This window comes from Chiloscyllium punctatum, chromosome 15, assembly GCF_047496795.1.
Source record: "Chiloscyllium punctatum isolate Juve2018m chromosome 15, sChiPun1.3, whole genome shotgun sequence".
Lineage (NCBI taxonomy): Eukaryota > Metazoa > Chordata > Chondrichthyes > Orectolobiformes > Hemiscylliidae > Chiloscyllium > Chiloscyllium punctatum.
The window spans coordinates 24,853,750-24,866,128 of record NC_092753.1 but is presented as its reverse complement, the minus strand read 5'-3'; the positions used below and the strand labels follow the sequence as shown (position 1 = coordinate 24,866,128).

Here is a 12,379-nt window from a genome sequence, read left to right as displayed (position 1 = left end):
GTATTTGGCCATGCAGTTATGGGTATACAGTGAGTACCATAGGGCACTGAGTACGCACCCCTGGGGGGCTCCAGTGTTGCGTGTTAGTGAGGATGAAATATTGTCCCATTATGGCCTGTGGGTCAGGAAACTGAGGATCCAGTTGCAGAGAGTGGGGCTTAGTCTGAGGTCACTAAGTTTAGTAATCAGTCTCAAGGGGATAATAGTGTTGAAGGCTGAACTTAGTCAATGAGAAGGATTCTGACATGGACATCTTGACACCAAGAACAGCTTAGGGAGGAGTGAAGGGCAACTAATAGGGCATCTGACGTGGATCTGTTGGTCTGATAGGCAAATTGGAGTGGGTCAAGAGTAGTGGGGAGGCTGGAGTTGATTAATGCCATGACCAGCCTTTCAAAGCACTTCATGACCACCGAAGTTAGCGCCACTGGGTGGTAGTCATTGAGACATGCTGCATGAACCTTCTTAGGCACAGGGATGATGTTGACCCTCTTGAAACAGGCAGGGACAGTGGCCTGCTGCAGGGAGAGGTTGGAGATGTCCGAGAAGACCTCTGCCAGTTGATCTGCACATGCTCTGAGTGCACGGCCTGGTACTCCATCTGGTCCCATCACTTTCCTTGGATTCACACGAAGGAAAATTGATCTGACCTCTGATGCAATGACTGTCGGGATAGGTTTGTCAGGACTTGTCAGAATAGGTGTTACCTCTCTGCCGAAATTCTGCTCAATGCGAGTATAGAAGCCGTTGAGATGATCTGGGAGGGATATGTCACCACCTGCTATCTTGCACTGTCTCTTTTTAGAACCTGTGATGTTCTTCAGTCCTTGCCATAGTTGCTGGGTGTTGGTTCTGGGTCTTTAATTTGGATCGGTATTGGTTCTTGGCTGTCTTAATGGCTCTGCGAAGGTCATACTTAGATTCTTTATATTTGAATGGGTCTCCTGATCTGAAGGCCTTGCCTGGTTTTTAGCAGGTTCTGTGTGTCCTGATTCATCCAGAGTTTCCTGCTGGGGAACGCCCGGATTGACTTCCTCAGTGTGCAGTCCTCAGCTGACATTCATTTTGAGATAACTTCAGTACAAGAGCAGGGGATGTACGGCTGAGGCTGGATAAGGCTCTGGTCTGACCACATTTGGAATATTGTGAGTAGTTTAGGATCCCATGTCTAAGGAAGCATGTGCTGGCCTTGGAGGGAGTCCAGAGAACATTCACAAAAATGATTCTGAGGATAATGGGCTTGTCGGACAAGAAATGATTGAGAACTTTGGATCTGTACATGTTGGAGGTTAGAAGGATGAGAGGAGATTTCATTGAAATGTACAGAATACTGAGAGGCCTGGGTAGAGTTGATGTGAAGCAGACTTTTTCACTAGTGACTAGGATCTGGGAGGCACAGCCTCAGAGTGAAGGGAACGACTCTTTAGAAATGAAATAATTAGGAATTTCTTCAACCAGAGGGTGGTAAATCTGAGGAACTCATTGCCGCAGAGAGCTGTGGAGGCCAAGTCATTAAGGGTATATAATACTCAGATAGGTAAGATCTTTACTGGTAAGGGGATTAAAGGATTATGGAGAGAAGGCGGGAGAATGGGGTTAAGAAGCATACCAGCCATGATTGAATGGCAGAGCAGACTCAGTGAGCTGCTCCTATATGTTATGCTCCACAAGCCAAGAACAATGAAAAATACTTCACTGATATGAAGAGTCTACAGAAATTGACACGTTTACCCAAACAATGAAATGGTGATTGGACAAAGGAGCTGAAAGTGAAATCAATTTTCATAATAAAGAACAATGTGTTTCCACTGGTAAACAAAATGGAAACATCAGAAAGCAGAATTATGATCCCCTAATTGATAAAGGAATTCAGAGTGAAATAGGTTTTCATAATGAAAAACATAAGTAATTCCATTGGCAAGAAAGAATTAGAAAAATCAGAAAATGGATTTTTGATACTCGCTTCCTGAACTGTTACCTGGAGTTTCCTCTTCTCCATAATTACTGCAGCATCTCCTCAGTCTAACAGCATCTCCTCAGTCTAACAGTTCCTCCTTTTTGCTGTTTTGTTTGAAGAAAACTCTTCACAAATTTTAAGAACTGCGGATGCTGTAAATCAGAAACAAAAACCAAAGTTGGTGGGAAAGCTGTATGAACAGAAAGGCGAAAGTGCAGATGCTGGAGATGAGAGTCTAGATGAGAGTAGTGCTGGAAAAGCACAGCAGTTCAGGCAGCATCCGAAGAGCGGGAAAATCGACGTTTCGGGCAAAAGCCCTTCATCAGACCACCTTGGATGCTGCCTGAACTGCTGTGCTTTTCCAGCACCACTCTCATCTAGACTCTGGTTTCCAGCATCTGCAGTCATTGTTGTTACCCTGTGGGAGATGAGAGTCAAGATGAGAGTAGTGCTGGAAAAGCACAGCAGGTCAGGCAGCATCCGAGGAGCAGGAGAATGGATGTTTCAGGCAAAAGCCCAAATCAGAGTTAACATTTCGTCGGGTGACCCTTTCTGAGAACTTCACAAGTTGTTGTGGTTCTGTTCGCCGAGCTGGGAATTTGTCTCGCAAACGTTTCGTCTCCTGTCTAGGTGACATCCTCAGTGCTTGGGAGCCTCCTGTGAAGTGCTTCTGTGCTGTTTCCTCCGGCATTTATAGTGGCCTGTCTCTGCCGCTTCCGGTTGTCAGTTCGAGCTGTCCACTGTCGTGGCCGGTATATTGGGTCCATGTCGATGTGTTTGTTGATAGAGTCTGTGGATGAGTGCCATGCCTCTAGGAATTCCCTGGCTGTTCTCTGTTTGGCTTGCCCTATAATGGTAGTGTTGTCCCAGTCGAATTCATGTTGCTTGTCGTCTGTGTGTGTGGCTACTAAGGATATCTGGTCGTGTCGTTTCGTGGCTAGTTGGTGTTCGTGTATAACGGATCGTTAACTGTCTTCCTGTTTGTCCGATGTAGTGTTTTGTGCAGCCTTTGCATGGGATTTTGTACACTACATTAGTTTTGCTCATGTTGGGTATCGGGTCCTTTGTTCTGGTGAGTTGTCTGAGCGTGGCTGTTGGTTTGTGTGCTGTTATGAGTCCTAGTGGTCGCAGTAGTCTGGCTGCCAGTTCAGAAATGCTCCTGATGTATGGTAGTGTGGCTAGTCCTTTGGGTTGCGGCATGTCCTCGTTCCGTTGTCTCTCCCTTAGGCATCTGTTGATGAAATTGCGAGGGTATCCGTTTTTGGCGAATACTTTGTATAGGTGTTCCTCTTCCTCTTTTTATAGTTCTGGTGTGCTGCAATGTGTTGTGGCCCTTTTGAATAGTGTCCTGATGCAACTTCGTTTGTGTGTGTTGGGGTGGTTGCTTTCATAGTTTAGGACTTGGTCTGTGTGTGTGGCTTTCCTGTAAACCTTTGTGGTGAATTCTCCGTTCGGTGTTTTCTGTACCATCACGTCTAGGAATGGGAGTTGGTTGTCCTTTTCTTCCTCTCTAGTGAATCGGATTCCTGTGAGTGTGGCGTTGATGATCTGGTGTGTGTTCTCTATTTCTGTGTTTTTAATTATTACAAAGGTGTCATCCACGTATCTGACCCAGAGTTTGGGTTGAAGTTGTGGTAAGACTCTTTGTTCTAACCTTTGCATTACTGCTTCTGCTATGAGTCCAGAGATCGGTGAGCCCATGGGTGTTCCGTTGATTTGTTCATATATTTGGTTATTGAATGTGAAGTGTGTTGTGAGGCACAAGTCCAGTAGTTTAAGTATGCCGCCTTTGTTGATAGGTTCAATGTCCTGATGAAGGGCTTTTGCCCGAAACGTTGATTTCGCTGCTCGTTGGATGCTGCCTGAACTGCTGTGCTCTTCCAGCACCACTAATCCAGTCAATGTCCTGTTGTCTGTTATGTCTGTCCAGCAAGTTGGCTATTGTTTCTTTGGCTAGTGTTTTGTCGATGGAGGTGAACAGTGCCGTTCATTCCAAGGAAGGAGACCGAAATTGCATGCAATATTCCAAAAGTGACCTAACCAATGACCTGTACAGCTGCAATATGACCTCCCAACACCTGTACTCAATACTCTGACCAGTAAAGGAAAGCATACCAAATGCCTTCTTCACTATCCTAGCCATCTGCAACTCTACTTTCAAGGAGCTATGAACCTGTTCTCCAAGGTCTCTTTGTTCAACAACATTCTCTATAACCTTACAATTAAGTGCATAATTCTTGCTAAGATTTGCTTTCCCAAAATGCAGCACCTCACATCTATCTAAATTATCCATCTGCCACTCCTCAGCCCATTGGCTCCATCTGATCAAGATCCCGTTGTAATCTGAGGTAACTTTCTTCACTGCCCACTACACCTCCAACTGTGGTGTCATCTGCAAACTTACTTCAAAATCATTTGTATAAATAGTGAACTGCAGTGGACCCAGCACTGATCCTTGTGGCACACCACTGGTCACAGGCCTCCATTCTGAAAGGCTACCTATATATTTGCCTCTATGAATGATTTTTTTAATCAACTGATATCTCCTTTGGTGGAGCAACATCAGCTCTACTTAAACTAAAGAACTGCAGAGCTCGAAGATTTGCAGGTCTGGCAACATAGAGTCATGCAGCATGGAAATAGATTCTTTGTCCTAACTTATCCATGCCACCCAGATTTCCGAAACTGAGCTAGTCCCACTTGCCCATGTTTGGCCTATATCCCTCTAAACCTTTCCTAACCATGTAACTGTCCAAATGTATTTTAAATGTTGTAATTGTACTTTTCTCTACCACTTCCTCTGGCATCTCATTCCACATACTGACCATCTCATTTGTTGTCAAGTCCTTTTTAAATCTTTCCCCCTCTCCTTAATCCCGTGTCCTCTAGTTCTGGACTCCCGTGCCATGGGAAAAAAACCTTGTCTGTTCACCTTATCTATGACTTTATAACCTCTATATGGTAAACCCTCAGCTTCCTAATCTCCAGGGACAGAGGTTCTAGCCTATCAAACCTCTCCTTATAACTCAAACCCTCTCGTCTTGGTACTATCCTTGTGAATCCTTTTTGCACCCTTTCGGGTTTAATAACATCCTTCAGACAAGGCGACTAGGATTGAACACAGTACTCCAGATGTGGCCTTATCAATGTCTTGTACGGCCGTAGCATAATACCTCCAAAGGCCTAACCATTAACTGTGTAAGAACCTTGTGAAAATCCTTGCTAAATTCAATGTAGACAATGTCTACCACTCTGCCTTCATCTATCGTCTTGGTCACCTCTTCACAAAACTCAATCAAGTTTATGAGACACAATTCCCACACACAAAGCCGTGCTGACTATCCTAATCAGTCCTTACCTTTCCAAATGCATGTAGATCCTGTCTGTTAGAATCCACTCCAACAGCTTCTCCATTATTGATGTCTGGCTCACCAGTTTGTAGTTCCCTGGCTTTTCCTTGCAGCCTTTCTTAATTGTAGTATAAATTAGCCACCCTTCAGTCTTCTGGCACCTCGACCATGGCTGTCGATGATTCCGATATCTCTGCTAAGATCCCTACAATTTCTTCCCTAGCTTCCCACAATGTCTGGGATCCAGTTGACCAGGTCCCAGGGATTTATGTAGCTTCATGCATTTTAAGATCTCCAGCACCTCTTCTTCAAGACATGTAGATGTTTTTCAAGACATCGCTATTTATTTCCCTGAGTTGTCTCTAGCCTCTGTGATCTTCACTACAGTAAATATTGACACAAAATAGTGGTTTAGGATCCCACCCATCCTTTAGTGGCTCCATGGATAAATGGCTTCTTTGATTTTTAAGGGAACCTGTTCCTTCCCCAGTTACTCTTTTGCCCTAATATATTTGTTGAACCTCTTTGGATTCTCATTAACCTTATCTGCCCACGCTATCTCCTGTCCCCTTTTTGCCCTCCTGATTTCCCTCTACACACCCTGAACTCCTCAAGCAATCAGTTGATCCCATTTGTCTGTACCTGACATATTTCTCCTTCTTTCTCTTGACTAGACCCTCAGAATCTGTTGTACAATTCCATCAGTGATCACCCCTTTCATATTTCTCAGTTCCCCCCTGCCTACCCCGCCATATAGCTTCACTGGCCATATAGTGTCCCAGGAATGTTCCTCTCTAAGGACTACCATGATGATTTCCCTAATCAAAACACCAGGCCACCTCCTCTTTTGCCTCTCTTTCTATTCTTGGAATGTACCTCGGAACATTGAGCTGCTAGTCTTGTCCTTCCCTCAGCCATATTTCTGTAATAGCGATGATATCCCAGTCCCATGCTCTCTTCCATGCCCTGAGTTCATCTGCCTTACCTGTCTAGCCTCTTGCATTGAAATAAATGCAGTTTAATTTATCAGTCTTAGCTTGTTTTCTGCTGTGCTCTTGCCTGCCTTGTCTATTTAACTTGTTCTCTTTAACTTCTATACCAGCCTCAACCTTCTATCTCATCTCACTACTGCGTAGGATGGCCCCTCCCTGCCAGATGAGTTGAACCCCTCCCGAGCAAGTCTCCCTACCACAACCCATCCATCTTGTGCAGGTCACTTCGACTCCAGATCAGACCCAATGATCCAAAAATCTGATTCGCTGCTGCCTACAGCACCTCCTCAGCCATATATTCATCTGTCATCTATTCCTACTCTTACTAGCATGTGGCGTTGGGAGTAATCCAGAAATTATTACACTGGAGGTCCTGATTTGTAACCTCCTGCCTAACTCCCTCTATTCACTTTGCAGGGCTTCATCCCTTTTCTTCTACCTCTGTGTTTGGTACTGATGTGTAAAACGACCTCTGGCAGCCAACATTCCCCTTTAAGAATGTGCTGCAGTCATTCTCAGACATCCTTGACCCTGGACCAGGGAGGCAACAAAGCATCCTGGAATCACGCTGCGGAAATGCCTGTCTGTGCCCCTGACTAGACAGCCCCTATCACAATTGCTTGCTTGGACTTTGCCATATCCTGCGTTAAAGTAAAGCCAATTGTGGTGCCAAAGACCTGGCTGATGCTGCTATTTTCTCTTGAGAGGCTATTCCCCAACAGAATCCAAAACTGTATAATTGTCTTTGAGAAGGATAAAGTGAGGACTGCAGATGCTGGAGATCAGAGCTGAAAATGTGTTGCTGGAAAAGTGCAGCAGGTCAGGCAGCATCCAAGGAGCAGGAGAATCGACGTTTCGGACATGAGTCCTTCTTTGAGAGGGATAGCCACAGGAAACACCTGCACTATCTCTCATAGTAGTCACCCATCTTTCTGACTGAAACTGCAGTGCGATCACCACCCCAAAACTAGTATCTGTCACACTCTCACTGACTGTGTCCACTTTGGTAATTAAACAGTTTTCATTAGACGGTCTGCTTTGAAGCAGCTGAAGTAATGACATTGCAGGGATTGCCGTTTGTATAGATAGACCATCTTATTCAATGTCTTGGAAAATCTCAGCAGGTCTGGCAGCATCTGTAAGGAGAGAAAAGAGCTGACGTTTCGAGTCTAACTGAACCTTTGACAAAGGGATAGTCAGCTCTTTTCTCTCCTTACAGATGCTGCCAGACCTGCTGAGATTTTCCAGCACTTTCTCTTTTGGTTTCGGATTCCAGCATCCGCAGTAATTTGCTTTTATTTAAGTCAATGTCTTATTGATTAAAGGACAACCACCTGATGAAGGAGCAGCGCTCCGAAATCTAGAGCTTCCAATTAAACCTGTTGTACTATAACCTGGTGTTGTGTGATTTTTAACCTTGTACATCCCAGTCCAACACTGGCTCCTCCACGTCATGATTTAAAGGAAGGAGAGGAAGTCTTTGCAATTTGAGGAGAGAGCTGTATCTGCTTAAACGTTTGAGCATGTCTGGGAGGGGAGAGTCTATACACTGGCTCCACCTGATTGGCTACAATAAGCAAGGTTGAAATCAGTCAGATTTAATATTAGGATATCATGCGATATTAGATTAGATTACTTACAGTGTGGAAACAGGCCCTTCGGCCCAACAAGTCCACACCGACCCACCGAAGCGCAACCCACCCAGACCCATTCCCCTACATTTACCCCTTCACCTAACACTACAGGCAATTTAGCAAGGCCAATTCACCTAACCTGCTATATGCAGCAAAGTTGGCTGGGGAAAGTGTTGCTGAACAAACAGACTTTGGAGTGCAGGTTCATAGTTCCTTGAAAGTGGAGCCACAGGTAGATAGGATAGTGAAGAAGGCATCAGGTATGCTTGCCTTTATTGGTCAGTGCATTGAGTTGGGAGGTCATGTTGCAGCTGTGAAGGTCACTGGTTAGGTCACTTTAAGAATACTATGTGCAATCCTGGTCTCCCTGCTATAGGAAGAATGTTGTCAAACTTGAAAGGGTTCAGAAAAAAAAATTGATGAGGATGTTACGATCGGGGATAGTGAAGGGGACTTGTGCCTGGAGTCGGAGGAGGTAGGGGAGGTCCTTAGTCAATACTTTGCTTCAGTATTCACTACTGAGAGGGACCTGTCATATGTGAGGACAGTGTGAAACAGGCTGACATGCAGGAACAGGTTGATGTTAAGAAGGAGGATGTGCTAGAAATTTTGAAAAACACAAGGCTAGACAAGTCCCTTGGGCCAGACAAGATATATCCAAGGTTGCTACAGGAAGCAAGGAAAGAGATTGCTGTGCCTTTGGTGATGATCTTTGCATCCTCACTGTCCAGTGGAGTAGTATCAGATGAGTGGAGGGTGGCAAATGTTCTTCCCTTGGTCAATAAAGGGAATAGGAATAACCCTGGGAATCACAGTCAGTCTTACGTCAGTGATGGGCAAATTACTGGAGAGGATTCTGCGAGACAGGATTTTGGGTCATTTGGAAAACCATAGTTTGATTAGAGATCATTAACACGGCTTTGTGTGGCCTATCACGGCCTCACAAGTCTTACTAAATTCCTTGAGGATGTGACAAAACACATTGATGACGGTAGAGCAGTGGATGTGCTGTGTATGGATTTTAACAAGGCATTTGATAAGGTTCCCCATGGGAGGCTCATTCAGAAAGTAAAGAGGTGAGGGATTCAGGGAAATCTGGCTGTCTGGATACAGAACTGGCTGGCCCATAGAAAACACAGAGTGGTGGTAGATGGAAAGTATTCAGCCTGGAGCTCAGTGACCAGTAGTGTTTCACAGGGATCGGTTTTGGGACTTCTGCTGTTTGTGATTTTAATAGATGACTTGAATGAGGAAGTGGAAGGGTGAGTTAGTAAGTTTGCTGATGACATGAGGTTGGTGGAGTGGTGGATAGTGCAGAGGGCTGTTGTAGGTTGCAATGGGACATTGACAGGATACAGAACTGGGCTGGAAACGGCAGATGGAGTTCAACCTGGAAAAGTGTGAAGTGATTCACTTTGGAAGGTCGAATTTGAATGCAGATTACAGGGTTAAAGGCAGGATTCTTGGCAGTGTGGAGGAACGGAACGATTTGGGGTTCACATCCACAGATTCCTCAAAGTTGCCACCCAAGTTAATAGGGTTGTTAAGAAGGTGTATGGGGTGTTGGCTTTCATGAGCAGGGGGATTGAGTTTAAGAGCCGTGAGGTTATGCTGCAATTGTATAAAGCCTTGGTTAGACCATACTTGGAATATTGTGTTCAGTTCTGGTCACCTCATTATAGGAAGGATGTGGAAGCTTTAGAGAGGGTGCAGAGGAGATTTGCTAGGATGCTGCCTGGGCTGGAGGGCATGTCTCATGAAGAAAGGTTGAGGGCTGTTCTCATTGGAGTGAAGAAGGATGAGAGGTGATTTGATCAAGGTGTACAAGATGATGAGAAGTTTAGATAGTGTGGATAGCAAGAGACTTTTTTCCCAGGGCATAAATGGCTATCAGGAGGGGACATAATTTTAAGGTGATTGGAGAAAGGTTTAGGGGAGATGTCAGAGGTAGGGTCTTGACACAGAGAGTGCTATGTGCATGGAATGCACTGCCAGCAGTGGTACTAGAGACAGATACATTAGGGATATTTAGGCGACTATTGGATAGGCACATGGATGACAGTAAAATGAAGGGCATGTAGGTTTGTTTAATCTTAAAGTAGGATAAAAGGTTGGCACAACACTGAGGGCCGAATGGCCTGTACTGTGCTGTACTGTTATATGTTCTACGATACCAGAGTTTGAGCTATAGGGAGAGGCGGAATAGGCTTGGGCTATTTCCCCTGCAGAGTCGGAGGCTGAGGGTGGACCTTACAGAGATTTATGAAATCATGTGGGGCATGGATAGGGTAAATAAGCAAGGTCTTTTCCCCTGGGGAGGAGGATTCCAGAACTAGAGGGCAGAGGTTTAAGGTGTGAGGGGAAGGATTTAAAAGGGCAACAAAGGGTTAGTGTGTGTATGGAATGTGCTGCCAGAGGAAGTGGTGGAGGTTAGTACAATTGCAACATTTAAAAGGAATCTGGATGGGTATATGAATAGGAAGGGTTTAGAGGGATATGGGCTAAATGCTGACAAATGGGGTTAGATTAATTTAGGATATCTGGTCGGCATGGATGAGCTGGACTGAAGAGGCTGTTTCCGTGCTGTATATCTCTGTGACTCTATGACTGCCTTCTGTATGGTCCTCAACACTGCTCCAATCAATCCATAAGATCTGAGAGATGTTGCAGCCAGACATGTTTCCTGCAGGTGTAGTCACCAGGGACAGTTGACTGCTCCCTGACCTCCCACATCTGAGGAGCATACCACTCCATTGCCATGTCTGCTCTCTTTTAACAGCTATCGGGCTACTGAGATAAAAAGAGGTCCTTGTTGCTGCTCTTCGGCCCGATCTTAGATCTAACCAGCACCACTTCGACCACAAAACACCACTTTGCAGGAATGACTGTGTGAGAAACAAAGCCCACTCACTTCAATAATTTCAGTCTGAGACAAGATCTGAATCAGTAGTGCCATTTATTTTACACTTGCAAGTGGGTGTGATGTCCACTGTCTACAAGGCAAGGGACATACACACCAAATTCAATTCATACACAACATTTATATGATTTGATGTCTATTGTTTTACACTGCTCCCTCCCCTGTTTACATCGTCCACTTCCCTAAGACCGGCCCCTATTACCCCTGTTTATCTCTTGCCTTATCCGGCCTTGTCTGTGACAAAATGCTTATTTCTGGTCTCACAAGGCTGTTTGACCTCATCCTGCTGTAGGTCATTGTTAGGCATATTCTTTCTTCATCATTATCTACCCCCTTCATCTGTGCCTTTCCCGAGGCCATTCTGATCCCTATGACCCTTTTGATTGGGGTTTGTTCCTGTGTTTTTGTAAAAGTGGGAAGCACATGTTTATATCTACTGTTTGTACAGGCGTATCTAGCTTAACTTCATCCCCTCACAACATCTTATCTACTTGCCCATAATGTCTACCTTCTGACATACAGTTTTAGCTAATACAAAAACAATTATATATTTCCTCCACATCGTTTCCATTCTTGTTGACTCAGCTCTTGGCTAAAACAATTACTGGTGTGAGTTCATTTTACTTTGTAAGATGGAATTGCAGAATTGCAGAAGTAACATTAATTTACCTATATCCCACAACTGGGAATAAGATACAGCCTCTCTACCTCACTTGTCTAAATGCCCCCCACACTTAGCTAAACTCGCAAGATTTTCAGTCTCTCCCCAGTCCTACTCCACGCTTGGAGCACTTTATCAAACCTCACACGACACCGGGTTATAGTGCAACAGGTTTATTTGAAACCACAAGCTTTTGGAGCCGCCGCTCCTTCCTTTTATAATATATTATAAAGGCTTGTCCTGTTACAAGAATCAGACATGAGCAGGATTAGATTAACTCCCTGCAATGTTTAAACTTGCCTTAGGCATGACCCTTCCATTTCACAGAGTGACTCTTCGTTAAAACTGAAGAATTCTGAAGCTGGTGTCCCATATCTGCTGAGTTTCATCAGCAACTTCTATTTTTATTTCAATCCCATTGAATCTGTTATGATAAGAGTCTTGTAAACTATATTTGGGGATAATGCACCACCCTCTATCACAGTGCGATGGTGGTATAGTGGTGAGCATAGCTGCCTTCCAAGCAGTTGACCCGGGTTCGATTCCCGGCCATCGCAAGTTTATACTTTGCAATCCAGGGTTAGTGCCTGCTCCAAAACAATTCGGCAAACAGCTACTTACTTCTCCCGATGGTATTTATTGGTGAATTGCTCCTTATTTCTCTTGATGACTGTTTTTTTTGGTGAATCGCAGTGTAGAATCTGATTTTCTTACTCTTGTTCGTCAGCTGTTTCGCAGTTCTTATTTAAACATCCATTCCTGCACAGAGATTGTTTTATTACTGAAACTGTGAGATAATGTACACAGTGGGAATCTCAAATGATTAACACAAGCTGTTGAAAATACTAAACAGGATCGGCAACTT

The 12,379-nt window shown here is 44.5% G+C and overlaps 1 non-coding gene across 1 annotated transcript; it reads left to right on the top strand.

Moving 5' to 3' along the window:
- The first annotated feature begins 11,999 nt into the window (after positions 1-11,999).
- trnag-ucc (transfer RNA glycine (anticodon UCC)) lies at positions 12,000-12,071 on the top strand. The gene has a single exon. It is a non-coding gene; the product is annotated as a tRNA-Gly (tRNA).
- The last annotated feature ends 308 nt before the right edge of the window (positions 12,072-12,379 follow it).